The 10,351-nt window shown below is 35.0% G+C and overlaps 1 non-coding gene across 1 annotated transcript; it reads left to right on the top strand.

Annotated features, from left to right (window-relative positions):
- The first annotated feature begins 4,896 nt into the window (after positions 1 to 4,896).
- LOC122752320 lies at positions 4,897 to 4,998 on the top strand. The gene has a single exon (XR_006356084.1). It is a non-coding gene; the product is annotated as a U6 spliceosomal RNA (small nuclear RNA).
- The last annotated feature ends 5,353 nt before the right edge of the window (positions 4,999 to 10,351 follow it).

The following is a 10,351-nucleotide window of genomic DNA, read 5'->3' as shown; positions in this document are numbered from 1 at the left end:
TTTTTTTTTGGGGGGGGATAGGGGTTCAGTGACTTGTTCGGGGTCACACAGTTAGGGCATGTCAAATGTCTGAGGCCGAATTTGAACTCAAGTCCTCCTAAATCCAGGGCCAGTGCTTTATTCACTGCACTACCTAGCTGCCCCTCCCAATTCTGATTCTTAGGGAATTGTTTTCTCCAGTCAGCTTTTGCACCTCCTTTTCCATTTGGCCAATTTTTTAAGTTGTTTTCTTTTTTCAATCTGTTGATTCTCTTTTCCATAACTATCATTTCTTTTTCCAATTTTTCTCCTACCTCTCAACTTATTAATAAAATCATTTTTGAGCTCTTCCAAGAGGGCTTTTTGGTCTTCAGATCAATTCAGCTTAGATACCATTAAGTCAAACCTGCTCCTTTTCCCCTCTAATATATGGTCATTTAAAAAAAATGCCAGGCACAGCTAATAAACATATATGCTCCCTTCTATTTGCATTCAATACTTGGTAGAGGTATACCATATCTTGGTTGTTGGTTGTTCAGCTGCTTCAGTCATGTTTAACTCTTCATGACTCCATTTGGGGTTATCTTGGCAAAGATACTGGGGTGGTTTTGCTTTCCTTCTTCAGCTCATTTTACAGATGAGGAAATTGAGGAAATTGGGGCTAAGTGACTTACTCAGGGTCTAGGAAGTGTCTGAGGCCAGATTTGAACTCATGTCTTCCTGCCTCCAGGTCTGGCACTCTATCCACTTTGCAACCCAGCTCCCCCAACTACCATATATAACTTTTAAAAAATTTAATTCATGTTCTTAAATTATTTATTGTTTATTTTAGGTTAGACTTTCTCACTCTGACAGGGGTCCATTGAACTCCTCATTTTACTGTTATAGTTTTACTATTTCTCCCTATAACTCATTTGTCCTTTAAGTATTTAGTTGCTATATTAGTTAGTGTATGTAAGTTGTCTACTGATATTAATTCATTGACTCTAATCTTTTCAGAAAAATGCATTTTCTCTTTTATCCAAGTCTATTTTTTGCTGTTGCCTTGTCTGGGAGTATGATTGCTACCCCCTACCTTTTTGAGTTCAGCTGAAGCATAATAGATTTTCATCTATTCCTCTCATTTTAACTGTTTGAGTTTTTACCTTTCAAGTGTGTTTCTCATAAACAATATATTTTTGGATTCTGCTTTATAAATGATTCTGCCATCCTCTTCTGTTTTTAGTTGACTTCATTCCATTTCCATTTGTAGTTATGATCATTAATTACATATTTTCCCCATCCTATCCTCTTATACTTTTCCCTTTCCTTGCTTTTCCCCTCCATTTTAAAAAGAAGAGGGTCAAGGAACAGGAATGTGCTCAGTACCAATATTCTATACTCTGCTTGGTGCAAAGAGCTTCACCACTTCCAATTCCCTGCCTCTCTTATCTTCCCCTTGCACAGAGCACAGAATCAAAAACACATGTTGTTACTTTTTCTTTTCTTTTCTTTTTTTCTTTTTCTTTTTTTGGTTGCTTGGTTTGTGAGCCTGACTGTCCCTGTTTCACCTGGGATGGAAGTACAGTGTCTACTGATGGGCTGGATCCTGGTACTAACCAGCAAGTGAACTTTGACTTATTTTGTTTCTGACCTGGCCTAGTTTGACACTCCTTAGGCATCCTGATACCACGCCCCCCATTCCTAAAGGATCACTATATTTGTGCCAGACTTCTTGTGGACACCTAATTAGCTTAGTGCACTGCAGCTCTGAACTCTATAGCTCAATTCATCTATCAGCCTACAGCTCCCTAGGATAAAAGAATTTGAATGTGTAGCACTGTCTTTTTCTTTCTTTTTAAACCCCTCTTCATCATTCCTCTTCTGAACTTAGGGAACTTTTGCTTACGAATAATTCTTCCCTAAATCTGCCTTCTCTTTTAGTCTCTTTCCTCTGTGCCCATTCTCCCATTTCCCACTTGGGTTGAATGTATACACCAAACTATGTATGTATAAGTTTTTGTCTGTTCTCAACCCTTCTTCGATAAGTTCAGATGAAAATAAGGTTCAAGTGATGCCTACTCTCACCCAAAAGTTTCACATTTATATAGAATTCTACTTGTGCCTCCCAATTATATGAGATAAGTGTCTACATTGCTCTTCTTTTCTTCCCTAGTATAACCATTTTGCCTTCTCTTTACTTTCTTCTTTTAGGAAAATCAAAGCATAAGAAAATCATTTCCAGACCCTCTGTCTTATTTAATTTCCTCTATGACTGCTGATTGCATTCGGGTTCTTAGGGAAAATACAATTGCTATCCCCCTTTCCTCCCATAATGGGAATATAAACATTTGAATTTTATAAAATCCCTTTTACCTGCTCAGTTATGTTTACCTTTTTATGCTTTTCATTGCTTCCATGTTTATATTTCAAAATTCCTATTTGCCTCTGGTTTTTTCATTAGGGGTAATTTGAAGGTCCACTTTCCCTCTTCTGAGATAACATTCAGTTTTCTTCTGGGTAGGTTATTCTTGGTTATAAGCCTATGTCTTTTGCTTTTTGGATTATTGTATTACACATTCTTCTCTCCCTTTTACTGACAGCTGCTAAATCTTGTATGATTTGACACAAATCTGACTAGAGCTTCTCAATACTTAAACTCTTCATTTCTAATTGTTTAGTATTTTTGCTTTGAGCTCGAAGCTCTGGATTTCAGCTATAATATTCCATGGATTTTCTTTGTATTATATTAGGAATTCTTTAAAGAGGTATTTAGTGCACCTTTTTCAATTTTCACTTTTCCCTGTTTCTAGAAATGCTGGGTGGTTTTATTTCATGATTTCTTTAATTATCCAAGAAATCTTTTGTTGTTCCTGACTCTCAGGGAATCCAGTGATTCTCAAATAGCTTCTCCTTAATTTATTTTCCAGGATAGTTGTTTTTTAGTGTGATACCTTATATTTTCTTCTATTTTTCAGTCTTTTGACTTTGTTTTAATATTTCTTATGTTCCATAGAATCATTAATTTTGGCTTGGCCCATTATAATTTTCAAGGTTTTTGTTATTTGGGTTGTTTTGTACCTCTTCAGCTGAACTCTTCTCTTTTTATATCTTTTCTCTTAAGCTCTCATATCTTTTCCAATTTTTCCATCAAAAGATCTTATATCATTTAGAAAATATTTTTAATCCCCCTTTAAAAGTCTTTTTTCATTGCTTCTGGGGATTCTTACTTATCTCTTGGCCAAGTTCTGCTTTTCTTTGAGGATTTGCTTGTAGACATTTGAGAGTTATTCTTCAATTTAGGGGTTTTGGCTTGGGCATTCCTAGCATCATAAAAACCCTTTTTTTTGTTTTTGTTGTTTGTTTACTTATTCTTCTAACCTCACTTCCTGGCTTGTCTTATCTGGTTACTGTGCTATTTTCTTCTTTAGTAGGTGCTGTTTTCTTTAAGGATCATAGGGGTGCCTTGAGCCAGGGATCTGTAAACTTTTAATGGATCCTATGATCACTATCACATATCAGAATCACTGTCTGATCACTGTCATCCTGAGCTTTATAGATTTCCACCCCCATTTTGGGTCTAGTTTCTGACTTTAACCTGAATGATATTCAAGTAGATAGTAGTTGACTCCAGCCATATCGGTAGACTGGAAGGCTCAGCTGGTACAAAGTGACCACATTGTTGGCCTAGCCCTGTTCTGGGACTGTAACTGACTTGTGCACTGTTAGATTAACTTTGTCCAGGTACCAGCACTGAGCCCATAATCTACTCTGAGTGTCACTCACTGTTGACTTAGTATTATTCAGAGCCTTTGGGTCTGAGTCTGTGATCATGGATCACCTTGTTCTACAGGTCTTGCACTGGTCACTTGATTATGGGTTGAGTTTGTAATTTTATATTGGAAAGATGACCCACTGTGTTTTTTTTTTTTTGCATTTCTCTATTATTACTTATTCTGACACACCTTTTAATCTTTGTTGGAACAGTTATGAAGGGAGTTGGTCTATACTTCTTCCTCTTATTCCACCATTTTGTCTGGTCTCTATGTCCAATCTCCTCATTTTAGATCTGAGAGAAATGAAAAGGAGTAAAGTTAAGTGAACTCTGAAGGGTCACACAGACAGCAAGTATAAGAAGTAGGATTTGAATCCATATCCTTTTTTTTTTTTTTTAGTGAGGCAATTGGGGTTAAGTGGCTTGCCCAGGGTCACACAGCTAGTAAGTGTTAAGTGTCTGGGGCCGGATTTGAACTCAGGTACTCCTGACTCCAGGGCCGGTGCTCTATCCACTGTGCCACCTAGCTGCCCTGAATCTGTATCCTTTTGACTCCAATTTCAGAGCTCTATCCAAGGTCACATTATCAATTCAGAATGTAAGTCATGGAACAATCAGGGAGTAAAGTCTAGGAATTCTTACGTTGACGGTAAGTCAGAATGTAGGCTCTAATACCTCTAGTGGTTCAATTTATTTGCCAAATGTCCTGTGGTCTGAGGGCCATTTTTATCTTCAGCATATGTGCCAGCAGTGGGACCTGGTAAGAGAATATATTCTGGAGACAAATAGGAACTGTTGGGGTTCCATTTAATTCTAGGCTGCAGAAACTAGTTTCCAGTCAGGAGAGAAATTTGGTGGGTTCTTAATGATAGAAGATCATGACAACATATGTTTTCAGAAAGATTAATTTATTTTGCCCTTCAAAAACTCTGTGTTCAAAATGCTTCATGTATGACTAGTCCTGACCCATTTTGTAAAAAGGATTTTAAAAATATCTTTTATGGTTCTTATATTTTAACTGTTTATATAACACCTCAAAAGCCTCCACAAAACAATTCTTCTTAAATGAGATAATTATGCAAATTTCATTATGTTAAATCCCTTGGTGTTGTTGGCTTGCCTACCTTATATGAAATAGTAGGTGCTTTTAAAATACCTTTTCTATGCTTGTTTTGAAAGCACACATACTAAAATTGGAAGGATGCAGAGATTAGCATGGTCCCTGAACAAGGGAGATACAAATTTGTAAAGCATATTATTTGCTTTCTCATTTAGTAGGGGCAAAGGGAGGAGGTAAAAGAGAAAAAATAAGCATGTGAAAGTAAAATTTAATTTAATTAACACATCTTTTCAGTTAGTATTTCTTTCTATATTCATAATAGCTTAAGCTTGGTACAAACAAAATTGGGAGAGAGCTTTCAAAACCCTTAAAGGTACCATATAGTTTTTAGGTAACCCTAAAGGCTTTATAAATATTCTATTTTCAAAATAAGGTATTGAAAAACAAATCTGACAGGGTAGAATAGTGCATTAGTTCTCATATTTTTTGTTCTCAGGACCCCTTTTCATTCTTCAATTTGATCAAATTGAATAAAAATTTACCAAACACCTACTATGTTCCAGGAACTCTGCTAAGCACTGGGGATGCAAGTAAGACAGCCCATAACAACCTAAAGTGGAGGGTGACAACACAGAAAAGGAAGCTGAAAAGCAGGAGGCAGTGGGGAACCATAGGTAACTGGAGGTGGGGCCTGATGGTCTATGGAGTACCCTCCCCCACCCAAAGCTTTTGTTTAAATTGGATATATTTATCAATACTTACCATGTTAGAAATTGAAATGTCTTAGTATTATTATGAAAAGAGTTTTAACCTAGGATACCCCCTGAAAAGGTTCCGGGGACCCTCCATTATCTCTCAACAATTGCTATACTCCTATAGTGGAAGGGGCCCAGAATGTGGAGATGAGCCTGGATTCTCACACTCTCTCTTCTGCTGGATAGGTATGTGACTTTGGGCAAGTCAATAACTCTGTTAGTCAGTTTCCTAATCATTATTTAAGTATCTGGATATACTGTAGTCATTAATCTGTCCCCATTTGATAAGAAAGATAAGAACTTTGGTGGACCCATGCTTATGTTTGCTTTCTGATTTTCTACCCTGGGGCACTGGAATTTATTTTTAATATATTTTTCAGGGAGTCAGTAATCATTCCCCCAGATTTACCTGTTTCTAGGTCACCACAACAACACATTATAGATGAAACATATGGATTATTGTGGATTTATGCAATCAAAGTCAGGTTTTGAGTCCCTACCTCTGGCAAACTTTTGGCCTGGCTTTGCTTACTTGGCAAAAGTAGTTTAACTGTATATGAGATGTATTTTTGGAAAAGAAATGATAAGCATAACAAACAATACAAACCACTTGATTATATCCTTATAGTATCTCCTAGACAAAGAGAGTAGTTACCCCATACCCTGCCTTTGTCTGCCTGGAAAGGAGGGAAATGGTATTCCACTAATCTCCCTTCACTAGTCACTTGCCTGAGTCTGCCCCCATAGGAGTATTGTACCCAAAAGCCAAATCACTAGTGCCATTGATAACTGACTTTAACCTATTTCTTAACAAATTCCTTCTTTGGGATACCTTTACTGTTTTCAATGATTGTGAACCCTGGTTGTCATTCTAACACATTCTCCTTTCCTCATTGTCTGCCTCTTCATTCCCATCCTCATCAACACAACTCTTTGAGGTACCCCTTCCATTGTGCTCTTTGGAATGCCTGTTCCGTGGATAGTAAACTTGTTTTCATCTTAAAATTTTAATTGTTTTTTTATATTCTTGTACTCACTGGAATATGTGCTCTTCTTCATGACACAGCTTTTTCCTGGCTACCTTTTTCAGCACTGGCTACACTTTCATTCAAATGTACTGATTCACTAGTCAAGGTGGAGAATTTGGAATTCCTTGCATCCTGTTGGCACTTTCAGGCTCTCCCTCTCTCCCCTTCTATCATTCAGACCCTCTCACTTTTTAGGTCTAATCAGTCTCAATTTGCTACCTAATTACTGATGATAAGTGAGTCCAGTTTGACTGAAGCATAAACTATGTATAGAGAAGTAGGAGAGATGGCAATGATTGCAGAAAAGCTTGAACACTAGATTATAGATTTTGGATTTTATTTACTATGGTGAGCATCAGGCAACCTTTGCAGAGTTTTGAGCAAAAGGGTAACTAGGAGCTTTACTTATACCAATAGGGGTAAAACAAGAATGCATCCTTCCCCATTATTATTTTACATAATTCTGGAAATATTAACTACAGCAATTAGATTTTAAAAAATAAGGGCATAAAATCAATAAGTCACCTAGGCACTACAGTGGATAGAGTGCCAGACCTGGAGTCAGGAAGACCTGAGTTTAAATCTAGCCTCAGACATTAGCTGTGTCACCTTGAGCAAGTCACTTAACCCTATTTGCCTCAGTTTTCTCAGCTGTAAAATGGAGATAACAATAACACCTAACTTCCAGAGTTACTGTAAGGATGAAAGGGAATATTTGTAAAATTCTTAGTATAGTGCCTGGCATATAAAAAGTACTATATGAATGTTACTATTACTACTACTACTACTACTACTACTACTACTACTACTACTACTACTAGTGAAATAAAATCAGTTCTATTTGCAGATGATAAGATAGTGTTTTTGAGACAAGCTTAGAGGATGAACAAAGAAACCAATTGAGATTAATAGTTTCAGGAAAGGAGTAAGAAACAAAATGCACAAAATCATTAACATTTCTATGAAATACTAAAAAAAAAGGAAGACATGATAATAATATAAATTCACAGTAGTAGTGACTAGAAAATGAATAAAATATCTGTGAGTAAATCTACCATGATGCTTGAAAGATTTACATAAAAACTATAATACCACCTTCTTTAAAGAAATAAAGGAAGAGTTAAATAACTGTATGGTTATTCATAGCCAGTGATATTATAATAATATGGTATGAATATCAAATGCAATATACACATGCTATAATAAAATGATTGAATTAACTTTAATTAGTTTGCAAATTGAATTACCTATCTCATTATCAAGGAAAACTAAAAAAAATAGTTTTTAAGTACACAAAAGGAATGTCTTTAAGAACTGGACAAAATAATTCTAATTTTTTGAGAAACAAAAGTTCTAGTGTCTCAAGGAAATAACAAAAAAGGAGGATTGAAGGAGGAATAACTTTATACTAAAGATCAAGCTATGGTATGAGTAGTAATCATGAAAAATGGCTTAAAAATAGAAAAGTAAATCAGTGGAACAGACTCAATAAGCAATAACCAGAAGCATTTAAAAAAGCATTCTGGTGTTTGATAAACCCCCAAACATAAATTTATGAAGAACCTTCAATTTGACAAAAAGACTTTGAAAATGGGAATGCATTTTGACTGAAATTAAGGGGCTTTGTTGTTGTTTTTTACTTCCACCATAAGCTCTAATTTTAAAGAAGGGTAGCTAGTAGAGTATTAGACTTGGACTCAGAAAGACATGATTATGAATTATAAATCCTGCCTCAGACTATGAGCAAATCACTTCAACTTCATGATTCAGTTTCCTTATTGATAAAATGAGGAAGTTGAACTTATGAGCTCTAATATCTTTCCCACTCTAAATCTATGATCCTATGGTTAAGAAACTTTTTTTTTAAATGATGACCAAAAAGATTACATAATTACCAGAAGCATGGAGAATGAAAGGAAGAATCTTTAGAAACAACTAAGAATTCTTAAACAAATCAGAAATAGAAGAAATCATGAAATACAATAGATAATTTCATTTACATAAATTTTAACAAGTTTTGAAGGAATGGAATTAATGAAGATGGAATAAGAAGAGAAATTGTCACTGAAAAATATCACTGGTGCAAGTCTGATATTGAAAATAAATACAGCGTGAACATAAGCATACCAGACCAAAAAGCCATGCCTTGATACGAAGTGGCCAAATGATAGAGTTTTCAAAAGAAGAATTAGAAAACATAAATAACTGTATGAGGCATTTTCAATTCACTACCATGCAATGACAAAGATGAAAAAAAGGTGGGAAAGGTCAGTGTTGGAAGTCCTATGGGAAGACAAGAATATTAATGCACTGGAGGTAGAGCTCTAAATTAATTAAGATGATCTGAATATAAATTTATAATAATAGAAAATCACTAAAGTGTTAATTTACTTTTACCCAAGAATGTCATTATGGGGCACATACCTGAAGGAGTTCAAAGACAGATACAAAAGTCCAGTTAATACCAAAATATAAATAACAGCACTTTGTGCAACAGCAAAGAGCAGGATGCAAAATTGATGTCTATGAGTAGAGAGAACAGCTGAATATATATGTTTTAGCATATAAATACAATAGAATATAATTGAGTAGTAAAGAGTTTTTGATATGAAGGAGAAATGCAGAGAAACAGATTTGTATTAACTGATACAGAGGAAAATAATCAGAACCCAAAGAAAAAATATACCCAATGACTACAAAATCATAAATGAAAAGATCACTAAAAGGAAACAAAGTAAACAGAAACACATTATATGAGGTAACAGCAGTATTTGATGATGACCAATTCTGAATAATTTAGTTATTCTCAGCAATACCAGTATCCAAGGTTCTAAAGGACTCATGATGAAAAATTCTATCTATCTCCTCAGAAAGAACTGTTGGAAGTCTGAATGCTTACTGAAGCATACTATTTTTCATTTTATTTTTTAAAATTTATTTTATTTTTAATATGTGGAATTAAAGAAGAATTTCCATAACAGTATAATTTTAAAAAAATATGACTATACATGAAATTCCAAATCTACTACATACAACTTACTATTTCTTTTAAATATACAACAGTGATCACATAAAATTTCTCCCTTTTTCCTCCCTTCTCCTACCCTAGAGATGGCCACCATTAGACACAATGAAGTGTGTGTATGATTGTGTGTATGTAAATGTATTCTATATATACTTCTATTTATCAGTGCTTTCTCTGGATGCACATAGTGTCTTTCCTCATATGTCCTTTATAGTTAACTTGGGTATTTATAATAATCAAAGTAACTTGTTCATGCAAAGTCATTTTTAAAACAATAGTGCTGTGGCTGTATACAAAGTTTTCTTGATTCTGCTCATTTCGTTCTTCATTATTTCATGCAAATCCTTTCATGTTTTCCAAATTAGCTCATCATTTCTTATGTAGTATTCCATCACAATTATATACTACAACTTGTTCAGCCATTTCCAAATTTATGGGCACTCCTGTATTTTCCAATTCTTGCCACCACAAAGACAGCTGCTATAAACGTTTTAGAAATAGAGTTTCCTTTCATTCTTCTTGAATCATCTTTGGAAATACACCTAGTTATGGTATTGTTGGGCTAAAGGGTATAGGTATTTTAATAACTCTTTGGACATAATTACGCTTGCCAGAATGGTTGGATCAGTTCTCAATTGCACCAACAATAAATCTGTGTTCCAATTTTTCTACATACCCTCCAACATTTCTTGCTTTCCCCTTCAATCATTTTACCCAATCTGATAGGTGTAAAATGGTGTCTCAAGGTTG

Source organism: Dromiciops gliroides, chromosome 3, assembly GCF_019393635.1.
Source record: "Dromiciops gliroides isolate mDroGli1 chromosome 3, mDroGli1.pri, whole genome shotgun sequence".
In the NCBI taxonomy this organism is placed as follows: Eukaryota; Metazoa; Chordata; class Mammalia; order Microbiotheria; family Microbiotheriidae; genus Dromiciops; species Dromiciops gliroides.
The sequence above is the reverse complement of the archived record's forward strand: the minus strand, read 5'-3'. Positions and strand labels throughout refer to the sequence as shown.